Below are 23,745 nucleotides of genomic sequence, written 5' to 3'. Positions count from 1 at the left end.
CTGAGTCATGCAGATCCTAAGGGTATTGATCCCCAGGACCAGTCACTCCATGAGTTCCAACAGGTCCTAGATAAGATAGATTTTAGGGTGGTGTGGGTATAGGAGAGGTAGCTCTGCCCTCTTGCCTGAAGAGGGTAGGCCCCAGTGGCTCAGACTGACTAACTCAACTACCACCCAGGCCCACAGCTAGGCTGTGGGTTGGTCCATTTTTAATTCTTTTCATGCTTTATCTAGATTCATTTGAATTTTTAATGCATGTGATGACATTTTTTGCAAATGACATCCTATACCTTCTTTCTTTTTCATATTAGAATGAATTGATTGTAAATACTTTTTTCCAGAGAGAAACATTTTTAAAGCTCTCTCATTAGTGTTCAGCGTTAATCAAGTAATCATATGACATGATATTTCCCAAATACCAGAAGTCTAGTCTTAAATGTTTAATATGAGTATAAATAAATGTGAGCAAGTAGTTGATTTAACTGAGTTCTACTTTTCTCATCTGAGAATAGAGATAATAAAAGTATTTAGTGACCCACTTTACTAGAAAGCTGTGAATGTAAAATTAAATAAAATATACAGAATAAGTTCTAAATGTTTTATGAATCAGAGATTAAATTATGTACTTGTTAAGGAGGAGACATGTTATGCTATTAGGTAGTATTGTTTTAAGGAAGCTATTTATTGAACATGCTTTTAAATTACTAGTAGAGTGTATAAGAGCAGGTTTTGTTCTGTGATATACTCAATCTGGTAGAAGAAAATGTAGCATTAAAAATTAATATAATAAAGAGAAAACTGTAACAGTTTCACCAGTGAAATGTAAAATATTTAAGAAAGTACGTCATGCTTTTACTATACTTCATCTCATCCAGAAGGTTCAGAAGCGATAAAGCTGTATTTATGAATGTATAACTATGTGCTAGGATATGGAGAAAAATACACTGCCTTAGTTTAGAAATCAATTTACATAAAAGCCTGAAATGCAAAGTCTTGTCACCACAAATGGCCCATACAGCACACTGGTCACTGTTGCACTTATATTTTCATAATGTATAAAAATTCTAAGAAAGCCAGATGACGTATCTATGGGAGTTTTCTTTCTATTTCTTTTTTAAAGTAGAAGAACATACAGCTACATAGAGTTGTGTAGAACTGTGCATTATAGCAAGTTCTGAAGTACTCATCAGACTAGTCATCAAGAAATGGTGGTGATCTTTGAAGTAAGACTTGCATTCTGATCACTGATCATTCACTCCTCTTGATCAAAGGCAAACCAGTTATCAAAGGAAGAAAGAAAAAAAGAAGAAGAAAGAAAAACTAGGTCAAAGGTGAAAGACAAAATGAAGAACAAATTGAAAGAAAGCATCTCTCATTTTTTAGTTCGTTAGCTTATTGTGTACTACCTAAAAAAAAAATCATTGAAAATGTTTCACTATTGCAAAATTCCATGAGTTATACCAGTTTTCATGTATATGGATCCACAAGGAGAATTTAAAATGACTACATTAGTGAATAACAATTTTCATTTCTCAGTGGAAGGTATACTTCATAACAGAAAAGCAGGATTTTTTTTTTCTGCACTAGTCACACTCAGAATCAGCAAATAAGTGTATTTTTCAACTACTGTTTTATGTTCATAAAACGTGAATAAACTAGTTCAACAACAACTTCAAGGAAGAGGAGTCTACTGCCTGTGGAGGAGAGTACTGTCAGCGTCTGAGCTGCGCAGAGTCGTATGTACTGTGGCTTGGACGATGACTTCTCAGGCTTCTGGATCAGCTAGAACGTCTTCTTTCTAAAGAAGGTTTAGAGATTCCTAAGTAAAGAAGTAATGCAATCAGACTCAATCAAGTCTTGAACATCTTCAATCTTCTATGTTATTTGTTCCAATTTAATGTAATTTGCTGCTTAGTCCTTCACTTGACTTTTCTCCTGCTGTCTGCCGGCGTTTCTCTCTCACTGTTTGGTCCACTTTGAGTGGTGTTCAGGGTTCTTGTCTCTCCCTTCTCATCGGCATTTTTCTGCTGGGCACAGCAAACAGTGGGCTCAGATTTTTAAAATCGTTTCAGCTCTGTTAAGTTTAGCCCTCAGTTAGTTTCAACTACAGACCAACCACCACATGTGAATGTTTTATGTCAACAACTTTTACAGTTATAATTTCGTGGACCTCTTCAGCTCTGTCCCATACCCTTATGAAGATGTGTTGTCCTTTCATTGTGACTTTTAGTCTTTTGACCTCTTAATGTTTCTTAATGGTTTCTGTTCAAATGCCTTTGTTTCCACCAATCTTCCTGTTTTGAAATTTTTCTAGCTCTTAAACTGTGAAAACTAATCATCCATCAACTGTGCCAGACACCATGGATTTGAAGCATCTTCATATCTCTTCAGCTACGATTAAAAATAAACTATTGTTATGTTTCCCTGTAATCAGTTTTGTTTTATTATCACAATGTACCGATTCTATTGTTATTTCTTTTTTGTTACAGAACTTATCTGACAACCCAACAAGCCAGAAGCAAATTCTCAGAATTCACCTAGTATCTAATTTACAACCTTCTGTGACATTTAACATATAATGGTTTAGGATGGAGCTACTTTTATACCTGTAGGTGATCCTGCTCCTATTTTTAAAATTTAAGGTAATGTCTTAATTTCTTTTAGAAGTCCAAGTGTCTGGGCCAGTTCCTTAAATACTGTTCAATATATATTTGTTGAATAGATGAACAAATTAATTAAAAGACACTACAAAAGGCTGAGTGTTGGGAGCCAGAGTAAGGGTGCTGAGCAATATGGCTGACATAACACTATTTTTGTAAGTAAAACAATTGAAGCTTAAAGAGGGCAAAGGGTTTCTTGGGGTCACATCACAAATTAGGAACAGAATTAAAAGGGAAACACAGAGGCCCCGAGGTTCCACTCTGCTGCTTGGTCACCGCAGCTTCCTTTCAGCTTTCAGTCATGGCTCTCCGAGATTGAAAGAAAGATTCACTTAAGGAGAATGGTGCATTTAATGTGACAGGCAATGAGTGTCTGGACCCGTAACATTTCCATATGCTCTCGACAAGATATGCTGAGCTCAGCATCTTTGTTTTTCATCTTTTCCCACTCCACCTTTCAGGCTAAAATACAACCCTCTTTCAATTTAGTCTCACAACCATGAGGATGTTTGGAGATTACTGATGCAAGACACATAATATTCTGCAAGTGCCACAAGAGAAAGGTGTTACATAAACACAAAACATGATTATCTCCGCCACTAGCAATAGGACAAGGCTGTGACACATAGTTCACAGGCTGTGGAGCCTCTAGCAAATGATGTACACTACTGCCTGCCATCTACACGGATTAAAGTGGGGAAGATTTCCTTCGGGATAGCTGGATCGTTTATTCCACTTAAGTGTTTTCTTTTGGGAGGTGTTAGAGAGAGAGGGGGTTTGAAGTGATATTAATTTTAGATTAAAACAAGCATAGGAAACTGAGCAAGAAAATATGTATAAAGGGTTAAAAATTAACATAAAATTGTGCTCTTTTAGGTTTTTTGCTAGCATTTCTTTTGTGGCACAGAACTGTTTTCTGAAACGAAGTATTGGATTTGGTTGGAGATGTAGAATAAAGATTATGAGAGCTCGTAAGAGAAGGGACTTCAGAGCTCATTTTAAGAAACATTTCAAATCAATCATACCTTTAATCTTTACACATTATTCACCTTTACATGTCCTATTAACATTCATATTGCAAGGCCTTCGATTCAGAAACTTGAGGGTTTTTCTTTCTTTTAATTTTTCAAGACAGGTTTTTTTTTTTTTTTTTTTTTTCCCTTGTCGCTTGCTGTCCTGGAACTTGCTCTGTAGGCAAAGTTGGCCTTGAACTCAGAGATCCTCCTGCTTCTGCCTCCTGAGTGCTGGGATTAAATGTGTGTGTGTGCCACCACCACCAGGCACACTACAGTTTTATAAAAATTTTACCCATAGTCACCAAGAAGTCTACACCAGATTTTTATGTTCTAATGATTCTAAATCATTAGAAAATTCATGAAAGCATTATTGTCATTGCTTTAAAGCAGTAATGTTTGAGGCTAGTATATGTCAATAGTATCATGGTATGTGTTAATTATATTACAAGAAAGTCCTCAGATATCCAGTTACCAAGACAGTCTCATGAAGACTTCATGATCTCCACTGAATAAGCTCCCCTTCATATGCTTCTATTTGGACAACTACTGAGAAGCACAGATTCTGGGCATCTGGACCATTCTTGATGATGCTCTCAGCTATTTAGAAGTGAGGTGCACTTGCATTACACCAAGGATAGCAACATCTTCCCTGCATATTTACAAGACTGCAACAAATTCCATTTTAACTACTGCAAGTGCACCAAATGCTAAGAATGGCCATGCCATTCATGACATGCTCACATCTGGAGACCTTTCAGAACTCATTCATCATCATTTGTCAAAGGAAGCTGCAACTCTTTACTCTGGACAGGTACCCTTAGAATAAAAAGAGGGAAGAAAGGGGACTTTGTCCCTCAAATTTCTGAGCAAATAGAGGTCTAAGAGAGCAGTTTCTTATGAAGTCATTCTCTGTATCAGCTAACCATTATCCGAAGCACAGCTATTTTTCCCACACACCAGATCTTAAAAAGCTGATAACATCTTCCCAACGTGATTCCTAGCATTCATTCACTGACACGCAGTCCAACTGGAGCGAAGTTTCTCAGAGTGAGCAATTCTCTACACAAACATCCAAGGGTAAATTATTAGCATGGAGGTGAGAGGAGGCCAGTTCCCAGTTGGGAATTCTATCGCACAAATTCCTGATCTGCTTAGGACAGCAAATAACCTATCAAAGCAGAATAAACCCAAACCAAAGGGCACACAATGTTCAGTAATTACAAATGTGGAACTTAAAATGTATGCGCATGTATTTTCACACATATTTACATGTAACAAAAAGTCTGGGTCAACACGTGTTGCTAAAGCTTCAAGATTTTTCATCTTCAACATTCTCCGGGAAGGCATCTGGCCCTTGGTGGAAGGTTTGTGGCAGTGATGACAGCAGTCAGAAGCACTTTCGTGTGGAAGTGCTCAAGGGGCAAATACGAACACAGGTACACAGAACTGAGCGTGGGAGGCTGGGGATCGATGAGAATCAAATAACATTGCTTTATTTTTCTCAGCTTTTTCAGAACCAAAACCAAACAAACCATACCAAAGCAAAACCAAAACCAAAACCAAAACCGAAACTAACCTACCAAACCAAACCTCTTGAGGACACAAACCGTATGCTGTAATCCTTTCATAGCCACCGTCAAACAAAACGAAAGATAAAAGGGCCCTTTCTGTTTGTACTTTCAAACAAATGCACAGTGCAGCAAGAAGGTATTGAGCTGTGGCTTCTTGGGAGAAACGAAAACTGGGACGAAATGAGGCCTCCAGCAGCTGAGTCTCTATGTGAGGTCTGCCCATGACCAGCAGGGTGTGCTCAAACTGAGCAGTTCGCTTTCAGTCTCCGGACCCCACAGTCCAACCTTCTGTCCGGCATCATCCTGTCACCACCTCACAAATCATTGGTTCACTTGTAACTGTGTGGCACCGCTTCACACAGCAACTCCTTCCCTTCTCGAAGAGGATGGTATGTTGAGGGCTGTGTGGAAAAACTCATGGGTTCCATGCCCACATAGCTTCGAACTCCTGAAAATCTATTTCGCTGGGAATGTTTCTAAACAGTGTTCCCAGTTCTCTGTCGGAACACCATCAGGTTTCATTGCATTGATGGCTTGTACAAGGTATTTAGATGCATCCTGAACTAATTTTTGTGCTGCTTCATCCACATCCCAACCAAAATTTTCCATCCAGGTTACTATGATAACCATTTTTATAGTGATGTCCAGATGTCCACATTAACAATATTGATTTCTATCTGTCTGTAAGACCATGGTAAATGATTTCATGCACTGAGGTACAGCAAGACTTTGGGAAAATATCATAATTCAGGGGAAAAGGATAGTAATTTATGGCAATGCATGCTAAGTACACAGCACAGTTGATTTCTTCAGTAGTTATATATGCCTGGTACCATTAACTGGGTGTGGTGGTTTGAATAGGGATGCCCCCACACCCATAGGCTAATACATTTGAATGCTTGGGCATTAGGGAGTAGTAGTACTTAAAGGAAGTACTTGATGAGGAAGTGTGGCATTGTTGGAATAGGCATGACTTTGCTGGAGGAAGTGTGTCTGTTACTTGGAGTAGGCTTTGGGATTTCAAATGCCCAAGCCAAGAAAGTCTAGTTGTTCTTTCCTTGCTGCTTTCTTCTGATCCAGACATCGAACTCTAAGTTACCTCTCCAACACTGCGACTGCCTGCATGCCACCATGCTTCCTACCATGGTGGTAATGGATTATAAGCCTCTGAAACTGTAAGCTAGTCCCAATTAATTATTTTTTTTTTTTGCTTTTGTTTTTGTTTTTGTTTTCTTTCGTAAGAGTTGCTGTGATCATGGTGTCTCTTCACAGCAATAGAATATTGACTAAGACACTGGGTCAAGCTCTCATGGCTGGGCAGATCACAGGCCTTAGTGGGGAACTTACTGCTAAGATTCTGTTAAATGAGAGCAGTATTAGACTGCCTGATTAGTACTTATATGTACACCCATTGACTAATGCAGCACTCAAGTCTTATTAGGTCATCTTTTTGCAGTAGATGGTGAGGAATACAGAGACCCACACAGGTCAACATGTTGATATTTTCAGACTGTAGAGTGTTCAGTTGCAAATGGGATGTCTATATTACTCATTCCTTCCTTTGAGGCTGAGAGACCATCATAGAAGTCAAGGCAGAAAGACCGTAAGAGTCAGATGTAATGAATGAACATAGTGAAACTGTTTTCTGAACACGACAGGGCTGTTGCACACACGGATACATAGTGATTGTAACTATGTGTTAAAAACCTGTGTAAGATAAAGCCAGGTAAAATACCAGAATGAGATAGGAGGGTTTCAGGAAGCCTTATCCCTCCTGAGGTGCTATTGGCAGTTGGTGGACACTGGATGAGGGAGTTAGTTTTCTCAGGGATGTGGCTCCTGAGAAGCTACCCATGCTCTAATTGATATCCTTACACTCATGCACATGCAGGCACTATCAAATGGACTAAGTGGCTTTAAAAGCAAAGTGCATGAAGTTGGAAATGAAAATTGGTGATTGTGGTAATTGGAAAGGAATTGGAGGGGAAAGAATGAGGAATGGATATAGTGAAAACATACTATATGCATATATTAATTTTTCAAACAATAACAAAGTGACTAACATTCACTGATTTATACTATTTGAGACTAAGTCTCACTCTGCCACTCTGGAATGTAGGCAGTAGTTTCTGTTTCACTAACAGCTTCACTAACACACTGAGGCTTATAGTAATTACAAATACTTGTCCAATAGCTCAGGCTTATTACTAGCTGACTCTTACATCTAAATTAAGCCATATTTCTTATCTATGCTCTGTCATGTAGCTTGGTACCTTTCTTCAGTATGGAATTTTCATCTTGCTTCTCCCTACATCTGCTGATGTCTCCTCTGACTCTAGCTTTCTTCGTCCCAGCATCCTTAGTTTGGTTGTTCTGCCTATACTTCTTGCCTGGTTACCAACTAGTCAATCTTTATTAACAAATAAGAGTAATATACATTCATGGTATACAGAAGGATTATTCCACAACACTGGACCTCTATGTAGGTTGTCCTGAAAGAAATGTGCCTGCCTTTGTCTCTCAAGTGCCAGGATTAAAGTTATGCACCACTATGCCCAGAGAGGAAATGTTATTTTTCAAATAATGTTATATCTATTTGTAGGATGCCTTGAGTTTTTTGCATCTCTCAAGTCTAAAAAAATGTGATTCTAGGATTTATGAATGATATAATAACATTTAGTCATGAGTGAGACTGGCTGATAATATTTGCTGTTGTTGAATGTTTAGTTTTGGAATCAGATTAATCCTGGCTTCATAAAAAGTTTGGAAATATTCTCCCCTTTTCCATTTTGTGGGATGATTTGAAGAATATTGATGTTAGTTCTTTGAAGATCTTGAAGAATCTATGCTGAATTTATCTAGGCCTGAACTTACTTTTAGTTGGGAGATTTTACAATTACCGCCTTTATTTCATTGGTTGTTCTGGGTTGGCTTAAATTATTAATTTCATCTTGATTTTATTTTGATAGGCCATACATAACAAGCAATTAATCAATTTCAAAAGTTTTTTCAGTTTAGGGGAGTATAGAATTTTTAAAAGTATGTATGATTCTCTGAATCTCCTCAGTATCTGTTGTAATATTTCTTTTCATTACTGGTTTCATTGAATTGAATATTATCTCTTTCTTTTAGCTAATTTGTGTGTAAATTTTGTTAATCTTTTCAAAGAACCAATACTTGCTTTCATTAATTTTTTGTAATGCATTTTCTTTCTAACTTACTAACTTCAGCATTGACTTTTACTGTCTCTTCACATTTTTGTGTAATTTTTCCATTTTCCAAGGTTTTCAGGGGTAGCATTAAGTTATTAAAATGGGATCTATCTAGTTTTTGATGCAGTTGCTTAACATTATAAATTCCTTTCTTACTACTGCCTTCATATGTCCTTTATATAAATATGCTGTCTTCATTTTAATTCAATTATCAGAATTTTCAAATTCCTTTCTTACTTTCTCCCTTGATGCAATTTTTATTCAGTAATGTGTTGTTTAGTTTTCATGATTTGCTATACTTTCTGTCATTTCTGAATATACATATATGTATATATATACATGTATATGTATATATATCCGTAGTCACAAGAAAACATGCAGGATATTATATTTTTCTAAATTTGTTGAGACTTCTTTTGTGTCCTGATATATGGTCAATTTGGGAGAAAGTTCCATGGGCTGCTGAAAAGAAAGTATATTCTTTAGTGCTTGGGTGAAATTTTCTGTAGGTGTCTATTAGATCCATTTGATTTATGATGTTATTTAACTCCTAGGTTTCTATTTGCTTTTTGCTTGGATGATATTTCTATTGATGAGACTGGAGAATTGCAGTAACCCTCTATCACCGGGTCAATCTTAGGTTTAGATCTAATATTGTTTGCTTTATGAAACCAGCTGTCTATGTACTTGGAGCATAAATGTTTAGAATTGTAAAAATTCTCATGAGAGATTTTTCCTTTAATGAGTATTAAATATCTTCCCTCATATTCTGATTATTTTGGTTTGAAATCTTTTTTTTATATTGATATTATTGAGCGCTATATTTTTCTCTGCTCCCCTCCCTGCCTCTCCCCTCCCCTTCAACCTTCTCCAATGGTCCCCATGTTACCAATTTACTCAGGAAATCTTGTCTTCTACTTTCTATGTAGATTAGGTCCATGTAAGTCTCTCTTAGGATGCTCATTGTTGTCTAAGTTCTCTGGGATTATGATTTGTAAGCTGGTTTTCTTTGCTTTATGTTTAAAAACCACTATAAGTGAGTACATATGATATTTGTCTTTCTGGGTCTGGGTTTCCTCACTTAGTATGATGTTTTCTAGTTCAATATTTTTGCCTGCAAATTTCCAGATGTCGTTATTCTTTTCTTCTGTGTAGTACTCCACTGTGTAAATGTACCACATTTTCCTTATCCATTCTTTGGTCAAGGAGCATTTACCTTGCTTCCAGGTTCTGGCTATGACAAACAAAGCTGCTATGAACATAGTTGAGCACATGTCCTTGTGGCACAATTGAGCATCCTTTGGATATATACCCAAATATGGTATTACTGGGCCTTGAGAAATGTTGTTTCCTAATTTTCTGAGAAATTGCCATACTGACATCCAAAGAGGCTGTACCAGCTTGCACTCCCACCAGCTGTGCAGGAGTGTCCCCTTTTCCCCACAACCTCTCCAGTACAAGTTGTCATCAGTGTTTTTGATCTTGGCCATTCCTACAGGTGTAAGAAGGAATCTCAGAGTTGTTTTGATTTGCATTGAAATCTATTTTTAAGTTCTTTAAAATAGCTATATTTGCTTGATTCTTTGCTCCATTTGTTTAGAATTAGAATACCTTTCCCTTTCTTCCATCCTTTTTTCCTTTTTCTTCTTTTTATTTTTATTTTTTTAATTTTTCAAGACAAGGTTCCTTTGTGCAACCCTAGCTGTCCTGGAACAAACTATCTGTGATCAGGTTGACCTTGAACTTAAAGATCTTCCTGCCTCTGCCCCCTGAGTGCTTGAATTAAAGGTGTGTGCCACCACAACCTAGTAGGATATTTTTTCTTATCCTTTTACACTAAGTTGGTATCTGTCATTGATGGTGACATGTTTTTTGGAGTTAGCAGAAAGATGGATCTTGTTTGTCAATACAATCTCTTCAATTGTGCCTTTTTCTTGGAGGGAATCAAGACAATATTTAGAATTATTATTGAATAATGTTTATTATTAATTTCATTTATTTTGTTGTGATGGTGGTACTGTTTTATTAGACATCTTTTGACTAACTATTCAGGGATTATTTATTCCTTGTCTCCTCTTGGGTCTAATCTTTCCTTCAGACTGAAACATTTCTTCAAATGTGCTCTGTAGAGACAGAAGACCTGAATACAGTAGTCTGAGCTGGCATCTGCGGTCTTTCAGAACTTGTAGAACATTTATCCAAGCTTTGCTAGCTTTCAAGTCTCCAGTACAGAGTTAGGCATTTTTCTAATAGGTCTGCCTTTATATTTGACTTGGTCTTTTTCTCTTGCAGCTTTAATATCTTTTCTTTGTTCTCTACATTTAGTGTTTTGACTATTATGTGATATGGGGATTGTGTTTTCTTGTCCTGTATATATCCCTCTTGCACTTTAATAGGCATGCCTTTCTTTAGATCTGGGAAATTTTCTCCTGTGAATTTGTTGAAAATAGTTTCATTGCCTTTCACATGGATTTGTTCTTCTTCCAACCTATTATTCTTATGTTTGATATTTTCATTGTGTCCCAGATTTCCTAGATGCTTTGGTCCTTTTTAGCATTTTCTTTGATAGACTCATTTCTTTTGCCTTGCCTTTGAGTCCTGTTTTTTTTTCTCTTCCCCTTCATTCAACCTTTTGGTGAGTCATTCCTTTGAGCTCTTTGTTCAGTTTCTTAAGATTTTCATGTTGAATTTCATTTGTTTGGCTTTTCTCTAGATACTCTTTTTATTAAATACTGCTATCATATCTTGAATTGTTTTCACTTTTTATACAACTCTGTTTTCATGGTCTTCATTCATACATTTATTCATATTGTCTTTACCACTTTAAATTTATTTATAATTTCTATGTTGAATTCCTTGTCTTGTGTATTAACTAATTCGCTTACCTCAGAGAATATTGTGGTGGTCATGCTAGTTTCTAGAGAAGATTATGGTCAGGTATTTTCATGTTTTGCTGCTGTTGTTTGTACTCTGATTTCATGATGTGACGTAGGTGTCTGGACTTAGGACATTTATTTTGCTTCTTGGTATGGATAACTGGTCTTATATTTGTTGAGTAGATGCTTGAATCTTTGCTGTTACCTTAACTTGTCAGACCAACTGATGAATGTTTGGCTTTCAGCCTTGTGACTTCTCTAAGTTTTTGGATTTAGACTCGAAGTGGTTCCATGTAGGGATGGTGGGTGGGGTTTCAGACAGTTGAGTAGACAAGGGATGTACTGTCTGAGTGTTTCTAAATAGGGTTCCAGAATAAGATCCATGTAGTTTTTTCTTCCAGCAGTGGGAGTGGTGGCTGAAAGTTGAGTAGGATGGTGGATTGGTTCTGGGAATCCCTTCCCAGAGTTCTGGTTTGGATTCAATACAGTCCTAGGTCAACTCTTTGGTTGGGCTGGAGGCAAGTAGGTGGATGGGGATAAGATTGGTTCTGGAGGTCTTTAATCTAGGTCTTTAAATTTTGGTCTGATTCCATCTGTTCTTAGGGCCCAGCACTGGTTGTGGTTACTCTGGTTGCTGATAGTATGAAGAATGGTTGAACTGGATCTGGACATTTCTACCTTTTGATCTGGTTCAGACTCCAGGTTTGAACTCCAAATGGTCCTAGATTGGCATAGTGTGGATGGGGCCTTATATGCTTTAAAATTATACATGTGTATATATGTATCTGTGTATGAGAATGCAGACTTGAGTGCAGGGTGTCAGATCATCCAAGCTAGAGTTGTAGGCTGAGAAGTTCACCCTAGGTGAGTGCTGGGAACCAAACCAGCTCAGGCCCTTTAGAAGCACGATATGCTTCTTTATTTTTTTTTTTTACGATATGCTTCTTAAGCACAGAGTTATTTCTCTAGCCCACCAATATGTAATCTTTCAAATGAAACATGTCTTCTTATGCTTATTAGTGATAGTATCTATAGCGACAATACTTTTGAGAATATATAGCATTTTATTTCACATTATTGAATCTTCTTAATGTAGTCATAGTGCAGAAAATTTTTCTCATATGTAGCTTTACCAAAATCTTGAATCATTCAAGGAAACTCCAGCAAATGGTGTATTTAAGTATATTTTATTTCTGTAGAGGGTTGCTAGAAGGATCACTAATGATTTTTACATGGGAGTTCCTTTAAAATTCAATTGACACATAGTATTTATACATATTAGTAGGATATACTATAATCATACACATATATGTGATTTGCAGCTTGTAGTAAGGAGCAGCGGACTGTGTTCCTTTAGCCCAGCTCCCTGCTGCCTGGCTAGCTTATGCCCTGAAATAACAACACACAAATTGTATTCATTTAAACACTGCCCAGCCCATTAGCTCTAGCCTCTTACTGGCTAACTCTCACATCTTGCCTAACCCATTTCTAATAATCTGTGTAGCACCACAAGGTGGTGGCTTAATGGGAAATATTCAGCATGTCTGACCTGGTGTCTGGCTTCATAGTGACTGTCTTACTGCCTTTTTCCTCCCAGCATTCTGTTCTGTCTTTCCTGCCTACCTATGTTCTGACCTATCAGGCCAAGAAGTTTTCTTTATTAATTAACCAATGAAAGCAACAGATAGATAGAAGACCCACCTACATCAGCAGCTCATATTTATTTTGAGACATTTCTCAATTTTTATCAAACTTTTGAGAATTTTGCACAATATATTCTGGCCATAGTCACTCCTCTCCCAGATCCACTTCCCTTTTTCTACCAACCCAACTTATCTATTTATTTTGAACTAATGTAGCAAAATTTATCTTTTCTCTAATATTCATTATTACGTGTATGTGCATATATTCATACAACAGAATATGTGATTTGAGTTATAATATACATGCTACCCTAGTTTGGCTATGAAACAATAAGTGTTTGACAAGGAAGATGCTACAACTGAGTCGAGGACTTCAAATGCGTTGTCACTATGTCTAATACCATCTCTCCAGCTGAAAGGATTATTTTTGTAAAAAAGAAAATTGCAACTTTGGGTTTAGTTCCTAAGAATGAGCCTAATATGTTTTCTGTTTGTAAATTCATCTTTTTTAGTTTCTTTTTTATAAAAAAATTATATCTACCAAGTAACGGATAGTTATTATTTGAAAACACACTTAGAGTCAAGAAAGATAGTTCATTGAGTAAACTGTTTGCTAGAACCTACATAAAAAGCTAGATGTGCAGAACCTACATAAAAAGCCAAAGCTGGCACTGTGTATCTATAACTGCAACCCTAGTTCTGGTGACAGGTGTACACAGAGACAGGAGGACACTGTTGTTCATTCACCAGCCAGACTAGCTAAACTGGTGAGCTCCTGGTTCAACAAGAGATTTTATAAGCTGGAGAGTGATTGAGAAAGACATACAATGTTGACCTTTGACACATACACACACAAACACACACACACACACACACACACATGCATACCTGAACTTGTAAACACATGTGTACCACATACAAACACCATACAAACAGCCAAATTTCTCAGTTATTCTACTACTTTTCAGTAAACAAAGGTTAATGTGTAGCATATAATTAATGAAACTTTCAAACTAGCTTCTTCACTCTACTATTGATGTTGGTTTTGGGGATCAGACTAAGGTCTTTGGGCCTCCACAGCAAGCACTTCCCCAGTTATGATATCTTCCTAGTATTTGAATAGTTTCTTTTTAAGGGAGGATTCTAAAAGATTCTTTATACTATTCTTTCAAGATTCATAGAAAAGGGATGCCAGATGTGTTTTTATTAATGTCAACATAGCAAGGGAAAAAGATCTAGCTCAATGTCTGAAATGATTAGTGGAGAGCTGTGTTCTGATTTGGAATCAGAAAACATTCCAGAGAAACAAAAATAGTTGTGAAAATGATCTCTGAGAAAAAAAATGTTTAAGAAAGAAAATTTGAAACAGTTAGGTGAGGCTAGAGAAAGAGTAGTTGGTAACAAAATTCTCAAGTACAATTTGTTAGAGAGAATGGTTTCCAGAAAGCAGCCAAGAAATATTTTTTTCTTCCTAAGTGAAATTATTAGATCCTTTTTTTCTCTATAAGTAGGCATAAATCAAACAAAATCTGCTGTGGGATAATGGTCTTGTACCCTGTAAAGATTTGTCACTTGTATTGTTTTAATAAAATGCTGATTGGCCAGTAGCCAGGCAGGAAGTATATGTGGGGTGTACAGGTAGGAAGTATAGGCGAGGTGATGAGAACAGGAGAATTCTGGGAAGATAAAGGGATCAGTCTGCAGTCTTCACCAAGACACAGAGGAAGTAAGATGAGAATGTTTCTCTAATGAAAGGTACCAAGCCACGTGGCTAAAACAGACAAAAATAATGGGTTCATGTATAATGTAAGAGTTAGTTAATAAGAAAGTCTGAGCTAATAGGCCATCCAATTAATGAAGGCCTCTGTGTGTTTCTTTGGGACTGAACAACTGCGGAACCAAGTAGGACAGACACCTCTGTCAACAAAAATCCTGGTATATTACAAAAATGTACTTGTTTTAGTGGTAAATCTCTATGTTAGAACAAGTTTTGATATATTAATCACTCTTTGAAGCTGAAGATTATGCAGTAATATAACCTGCAGAGACCTCAGCTGCTGCCTCTGATTCTCCATCATCATCTCCTTTTAATCTCAAGTCTCTTACCTTTTTAAGACCCATTGCCACAGGGCATCCTCATATTCCCCATCTACACTTGATGTTCTTCGTATCTGTGACTTTGTATGTACTTGGGCCTTCTGCCCTTTATTTTTTCCTATTATTTAATAAAATTCATTATTAATTTTCAAGTGAAAGTTTTCTTCCTCTAGGAAACTTTCCTTGACATTTTCAACACTGAAACTCATTTTTCTAGTAATAATCAATGTTCAATAAATAATTTTTGGAAAAATCTCCAACTGAATGTCTTTGGAGATTTCTACATGTGTTCCTAGGGAGAAAAATCTTCGAGCAACTTTATAAAGACCCAATGGGGTCACAGTTTTATAACAGCTATGGGCTGTATGAAAAGCTTTTGACCATTGGGTTAGGCAAAGTTATTCCAGAAAGATAATGTAGAAGCTGGATAAATGGCGCAGTAGTTAAGAACACTGGCTTCTCTCCCAGAGGACCTGGACTTGATTTCCAACACCCATGTGGTAGCTTACAACTAACTGTAACTCTAGTTCCAGGGGATCCAACACCCTGTTCTGACCTCTGTTAACACAAGTCACACAAGTGGTACAAAATCTCCCAACCTCTTCTCTCTCTCTCTCTCTCTCTCTCTCTCTCTCTCTCTCTCTCTCTCTCTCTCTCTCTCTCTCTCTCACACACACACACACACACACATACACACACAGAGAGACACACACACACAGACACACACACACACAGAGAACATCCATATGCATAACATACGAATGAAGAAATTAAAAAATGACTATGTAAGTAACTAGGAGATATTGAAGTGAGTGTTTTAATATAACAGCAAAAGAGCTTAGACTTACTGCAGTGAGGCATCACTAATTGGGAATTTTATTTCATTTGATACATTTTAAAATAGTTTCTGTCATTTATTTGGTTGTCCATATATCTACTTTTGGGAACGTACACTAAGCTATGAGAAAACATGAATAGTGATAACACATATTGTGTTCTGAGGATTACAGTCTGGTTAAAGGTAGATAATTTTATGGCATGAAGACAATCCTACAGGGATAAAAACATTTGACTAAGGAGAATGTAACAGATTAAGTGCAGAAAAATGGAAAAATAGGCGACATTGGTCAACTCTGAAGACTGAGCTGGAAGGTGGCAAGGTAAAAGTTCTCAGAAAACATCAGGCTAAGTAAATCATTTATTTTCCTGGAAATGACTTTAAGAGGTATGAGAAGAGCACTGTAACAAATTACGACTGACAGGGACTACTGTGGTGTTAGTGAAAGGGTTATACCTCTTTATAACCTTAGGACATTAACATGAACTAAGTCTTGGTTTCCACATCTGTAAGGCGAGAATGGAAAAAGGAAACGTAAAACATAAAACCCTATGCAGACACAAAGAGAAAAATAAATGAGACACTGTTTTTTTTTTCTTTAAAAACCATGGCCATATTTCTAGTATGCTTTTATATAGTACAAACACTCTGGAATGCTGAACAGGGCATCCTATTCTATGTGGGATGTCTCTGACAGAGATCCTGTGGGATAGCCAATTCCAGAAGAGAAAGCTGAGGGAGACTGCATTGAACTTGCTGCCCAACATTGCCTATCATTTCTGCATTTGTAACTTGCATCTTTACCCTTTTATCTTCATAATGATGGTTTATGTTTAATTTAACCATAAATCACATTAACAGAGTTGTGACTGGTATGTCAGAGGGCTGAAAAACCAAGCTAATGTCACTCTAAGAGCTAAAGAGTTTATAAGGTCTGACATGTTTGTCAAGATGATCCAGTCAAGTATGGAGAGATACTAGGGAGGTTATTTAAATTTCTTCAGAATCTGAAGGGTGGAAATTGATTTAGCAGAGAACATTTACTTTGTATTAGTTAAGATGAGGATTTATGACTGTTTAAAATGACATTAGCCAAGGCAAAAATGTCTCTACAAAGCAATAAATTAAATATTATGCTTATGTTATTTTCTAAGGAATTTGCTTACGTGAGAAAGCATCAGTGAAATGCTATGTTTCCCCCACATTACACAAATGTATAATGGCAATGACAGACAGGCATTAAATTTTCTGTACTGGAAATGGTAGCTCTAGAAGTCAATGATTTCTTTAAGAAAAAACTAATAAAGACTTCATTTTTTAAAAAAAATGCTATTATTACAAAATTAACATGTATTTAAGCAAGAAAAGTATAAAATTAAAAAAAATTGGTGCTACTGTTGACATTCTGATGTGTAGTTATCAGTCATGATATGGTATCTGTTGAAACATACACTGTGAATAGGTATTGGTTAGAAAGCAGATGCCTTTTTATCACTCAGCATTAGGGCTTCTAGGGACTGGTGCGTGTGCATTGTTGCTCTGCCTCCATGTCACATGGCATCACTCAGCAGGGCGTGCACCTCCAATCTCCAGTCAAAGGAAATGAGAAGGTAGGTACATATGTTATATGGCAGACTACACTGGTTCTGGGAAATGTGATCTAGCTATGTTTTCTGCCTGCAGGAGAGAGATGTTTGTTGTGCATCTGACATTCTTTGCCATAGTAAACAAGCTTGGTATAGCTGTACATTTTGCTTTATAATACAATTTTTCTTGTAGTCTCACTGATACAGATGTTTGTAGAAAAATTATTTTTATAAAATACAAGTAAATTTTCTCAAATTCCTAAATAAGTATTACAAAACTCCTGGAGTGTAAAGTACATGTTTTTGACAATATTTCTGATGTTACCATTTTAGACAATGCTATTTGCAAATATGCTAGGTGCACACGCCTTAGAACCTAAGAGGGGCTTAAATGGAACAATATTACTGTGTGGCTGTGGGAGAACTACTGATTGATTATATCTAATCTCATGATTAGATATCTAACCTTAAGTGATAATAGCACCAGAATCAAATAGAGTTGAGCTTGTGTGGTTTAGATCCAGGGAGGCTTGAAGGTCATGAAGGAGCAGATGATCTGAGAGTGAGGAAGCAGCCTGCTATTAGAGATGCGCATCAGCAAATCTTCTCCAGAGAGGAGGATGTTTGTAAGGGGCTTCCAGCAACTGGGGTGTAAAGGGCTCTGCTAGAGCAGTGGAAGGAGCAACTGCAAAGGCCTGGTGGCATAAGAATGATAATAAAACGTGGTGTGCCTTGTTCAAGACAATAGAACAGCTGCAGAGTTTGGAGCTGACGAGCACACCAAACCCAGCTGCTGAAGAGCCCTGAATGAACAGCTACAGGAAACACACACACACACACACACACAAACCCACATGTCTGGAGATAAAGGGACCAACGTCCATGAAGAATCAATGTGTTTAGAATGTAATGAGTGATCATCCTGAACAATGAAGATTAAAGTCTAGGGAGAATTGTTTTTTTTTTTTTTTTTTTTTTTTTTTTTGGTTTTTCGAGACAGGGTTTCTCTGCAGCTTTTTTAGAGCCTGTCCTGGAACTAGCTCTTGTAGACCAGGCTGGCCTTGAACTCACAGAGATCCACCTGCCTCTGCCTCCCGAGTGCTGGGATTAAAGGCGTGCGCCACCACCGCCCGGCAGGGAGAATTGTTTTGACAGTTATTTTTGGCTATAGAAATGTACTGTAAATCTACCTTAAAACATGTTCAGCTCTCTGCACTTGCTTGAGTTGGTTGTGGTCCAAATTTGCTGTAACTAAAACACTCTGTGATCTATTTATGTGGAGGCTAAAGAAAATCAGTTTAATCACCATACAAATAGTCCCAAACTCTGAGATAATTTCCATAATTTTAAGATATTTATCATAATTATAATGTACAGAACTAAGCTAACTTTTTCTTCATTGGCGATAATGAGCTTTTAAGACACACTGTTTGGTATAAGAATGCCTTTCTACCTTAGAGCCATTAGAGGTGCTGATGTGGATTTAAAGCAAAACCATATTCTCTCAAATGTCTTTTCATCAAATTATGTAGCATTTCTCTCTTTCTTTTTCATTTTTGCACAACATAATGTAGTCTGACAGAGAGTAAGTGTGATTTTAATTGTTAGACTGTTTATTCCAGAAAGCACTTATGGTAATTAACATATTTTCTTCAGTCTTCTCATTTTGTTAATGATATCTTTCTTATTGAAGGCAGTGCAGTAATTACTGCCCAGTGAGGTACATACACTGAAACAAATTAATGGCCAATGACCAATAATGATTACACTTGTAATTATCTATTGTGAAGTATAAGCAGAAAAAATAAAATTACAATGTTCTTTGAAGATAAAATTAAACTGTTTTGTTGAACTGAGAACAATCATATTAATGACGCAACTGAGAAATAATATTCTATGGCTTTATCATTTCTGTCAGTTTTGTAAAAATTATCAGAGTCTCTGCCTTTTCCAGTATTTTGCATTTTCACCCTGGGGAACAAAAGTAAATGTGTTAGAGTAAAAAACATTTTATATTTACATTTATGTATTTTTATGTACTTAGGATATTTTAACTCAATGTCAGTGATGGTGGAAGGTTAATTTTTCGTTTCAGTTTTTAGGAGGAAGTTTTACATCACCTATCCACTTTGGAGAAATTCAAGAATACCTTATGTGGTGAGAGTGATTGTTAGGTCTCTGTTTCACCTCATTGGTATATTGAGATAGTAAGTAAATTCAGTGTCCTCTCTCCAGTACATCAGGAGAGAGAAGTGGGTGAGGAGACAGACTCTCAGGCTATCCATGTGATACAGTTTGAATGTACTGCCAAGTGGCTTGAAGCTCCTTTCACCTTGCACTAATTAAACATGCACATTTTATGTGAGGAAAATCTTTATTGCAAACTTTATCTGGGAATTAGTATGATGGCTTGTTGGCATTTACTGGACTGGACTGCAGAAGACCTGGGGAATAAATCTGTGTGGCTACCTCACTGGCTTCGTCATCTTTGGAACTTGACTTTCTGAGCTGAGGAATAGAAGCATGTGCATTCTAGAGGCTACTTACAGGCCTTGAGCTCTAACCATGTTCAAACAGAGAACACAGAAGATCTTATCAGTAGCTAAACTCTTGTGAACAACTGTCCTACTGAGATTTTCAGAAGATTTAAATTCTTTGTAGTATAATTCATAGCCAAAATTTCTTATGTATAATTATCAGATCTTATTAAATATCTAGGATATGGAATAGAATAATATATTTATTTTCTTCTGCATAGAAAAGCTGACAATAGCACTTAAATGTACATAAGTAATTTCAATATATGTAATATATTTACGATATTTCAAAATGTAGTTTTAGTAACAATAATTATCACCTTACTGCATAATGACATTTAATTTCTTAAAAGAATTTGAGGTTCTATAAATTATAATTGGTGTTTATGTATTTTTTGTAACATGACTCATGAGTTTTCAATAATTTTTTAAAAGAAGATAAATGAATGTTAAAATGTATGTTTCTTGTCATTTCATATATTGTGTTGTTTTAAAGTGTTTTGAGTGAAAAATATCTTGCTTCCAACAAATTTCATCATACAACGAAACAAAGCTTGTTTCTTTGAGTTAAGTTTATTATCTGGATAGTAATAGCACAATGAAATTGTTATGAGTTGAATAGCATATTCAAATTACAATTTTCACATATAAAACTTGAATGTGGTAAGAGTTAATTTGCTATATTATTAATATCTAAATCTCAGCCCTAGAGATTTTAGTTTACCAACTAAAGATCATTAATAATAAGTCCTATTTATAAGTAATTAATGAAAAATGAGAAAAGTTGCTGTGTCCACTTTGAAATTCTTTAGGACTTCTGACTGAATTTAAATTTTCCTTTTAGTTCCTAAGAACTGATCTTTCAGGCCCATGAACTTGATTCAGATTTTTTTAGGTTTTTTTTAATTTCATATATTTCTGACTTTAGATGGATTTCAAAATGTCCAGACCACTCATATCTGAGTAAACACGGCCCAGTGATTTATTCCAAGTTTCCATGGTACCTCTAATTAATATTGTCAGTTTCTACAGATTATCTTTATCTTGATAAAGCTTTCACATAGAGTTTGCTAGATAAATTACTAGAAATTTCAAAAAGAAATGTTTCAGGATAGATCTTGATGGCAAATTCATTGTTTGGGACAAATGGGAAGTGACAGAACAAAGGTGTTTTCTCCTTTCTGATATGAATCTCAAACAAAGTGGCTTTCTAGTCCCTCCCCCCTAGCCTGACTCTGGAGGGCTGGCAAACTGAAGCGGATGGGGTGTACACGTCACAGATAAGTTAGCCTTACTGTGATCAGGAAATTTTATTTATGTCCAACCTTGGTATAATATCATTGGTTATATGTTTTAAGAGCCCAAGCAAGTCTAAGAAAATTATTATCTAGAATTGTGATGAGAAAAATACTGTTGTGTCTAACACTGAAATGGTAGAAATGTTGATTTTCATCGTTTGGTTTATTTTCTTAAAGCCACTTAAAGAAAGTTATTGAGACAAATAAGCAAATACACTTAAGTTTTCAAATCTGAATGTTAGCAAATGGAGACTGTGGAGAGGTCTATAAATGCTTTATCTGCCTGCTAAGCTTTCTTGTGACCTTCTGTAAGCAGATTGTCATCTAAAAGGTCTCTGTCTTTTACTGATGTACCATTTGGGGCATCACTAAAGTCCTTCCAGGAAACATTTGCTGTCTACAGATGTTAGTGTTAATGGCTCAGTAACATTATTTTTGTATCGTTCCAAATTATAAGAATTATAGACATGGTCTCAATGTAAAAATATTAACTGTGTTATCCCTGTGCATGAAAAGAAATCTAAAGGAATAAATTCCTTTCCCTACTCCCCCACCCCCACACACATATTCTGAAAACTTCTGTTCAAGTCGTTTCCCTCAGTGACTGGAATTATGTCCACAGTAATACCACTTTTATTATTGATAGTTTTGGAAACAGTTCAATATCTCTGTTCAAGGACTGGCTGGATCATGTTTACTCAGGCTCTTCAAGGCATCTGCACTAGCTACAGCTGAAAATGGGGCCTATGGTGCAGACAGGGAGAATCCACCTAGAATTTGTTGAATTAAGTTCTTGCACCTGGCCATAATTGTCGAGCTGCTGTGTTGGGGTTTTCTTAAGCTACCAGTAAAACAAATTAGTTCAATTTAAACTGGCATCCAGTAGAGAAGCAACAACTTACTTCATATAATGTTTTTCAAATAATTATTTTTGTATTACCAGTTTTACCTCATGAATATTTTCCTGGGGCCCAAGCAAGAAAAAAAAATGTGGTTAAACAAGAGATGTGATAAAATTCTGTTGAAGTTGTAGTCTCTGATATTATCGTAGTGTAATTAAGATATGGGTGAGTATATGGGAGTAATTTCAGTTACGGTGGATTTTTCCTTGCTAAACATGACAAAGATTCATGTATTTACTTGTGAAGTAAATTTGAAGAAATAATCTCATATCTTTATGCTGATTTCATAACTATTGCTATGTTTTCTGTGGATGTAATGCTGTAACTATTTTTGCAAGTCGATAAAAAGCATGGAGGAATCACAATACCCAGGATACAATGTTTACTTGTGTTTGTCAGTAGACCTTGTGAATCTCATTTTGTTATGCATTTTCAAGTTATTTATCCTTGGCAATAGAATTCACAAACTTTTGGAAATCCAACAAACTAAAATCTTTAGTGATTGAGAAGAGTGGGGCTGAGCTTTATAGGGTTAGGAGACCCGAACACATTTTCTATGCATTCATGCTTAGCCACCTAATTCAAATTTCTCGGACACCAAGTAGGTGTCAGGCAGGATTCTTAGCCTGGAGGACACAGCAGGAAAGCCTGGAAAAGTATTTGGTTACTTAATTTTTTATTTTAACTAGGGAGGAAAAGTCCTTCAATTGAAAAGGAAACAAAGAAACATTGTTATTTCAGTCAGTGTTGAGGATTATGAAGAATATAATAGACTAATTTAGAAGACACAGTTTAGTAGAAAGCTTCTTAGAGCAAGCGTTTGTGATGATTTATGTGTCATTATGAATTTACCTTACCAATGTCCATGGAGCTTTGTCTTGTTCTTTTGTACTCTGAATGCCTTGCCACTGAAGCATAAAACAAACAAAAGAAAATGCTACACTTGGTTAAGATGGAAGGTACCTGAATTTACAAGGTAATACATGGGTGGATGTCAATTATTAACCAAATATACAAAACAGAGAATATCATCATTGTAAAATAATTATGAGTATTTGGGCATAAATTCTTACAAAAACTTTCATAATTATTTTTCTTCAAAATAATTTGTATATAATTTTTATTTTGTATTGCATTGACATTAGTATTATACAATTTTTTTCTTTTGATTTTGCTTACTACCCTATCTTTGTCTTTATATTTCCAGCCTTACACCATGTCTATAAGCAAATCAAGTGTTCTTCCTGGTGTGTAATAGAAGAGCTTTTCTTGCTCTTTAGTGTAAATGTTCAGAACCAATAACATGGTAAAATCTCACTTGTATGCTGATGTTCTGATAGAAATGGCTATTTAATGTCTCAAAAGTGATTCTGAGTTCCAGAACTCCAGTGAGCCAACCCATGCTTACGGTTGGCAGAAAACTTTGCAGCGAAGTGTGGTTGGAATGCTGCTGCTCCTACTGCTGCTGCCACTGCTGCTGTTGAGAAGAGTTACCATTTGTCAACCCTT

At 36.3% G+C, this 23,745-nt stretch overlaps 1 pseudogene; it reads right to left on the bottom strand.

The window, feature by feature from the left end:
• The window catches only part of LOC119809444, a 28,772-nt pseudogene extending 5,134 nt beyond the window's left edge, over positions 1 to 23,638 (bottom strand).
• Positions 23,639 to 23,745: the final 107 nt, after the last annotated feature.

The sequence above is a fragment of the Arvicola amphibius genome, chromosome 3, assembly GCF_903992535.2.
Source record: "Arvicola amphibius chromosome 3, mArvAmp1.2, whole genome shotgun sequence".
In the NCBI taxonomy this organism is placed as follows: domain Eukaryota; kingdom Metazoa; phylum Chordata; class Mammalia; order Rodentia; family Cricetidae; genus Arvicola; species Arvicola amphibius.
This window is presented reverse-complemented; position numbering and strand designations above follow the sequence as displayed.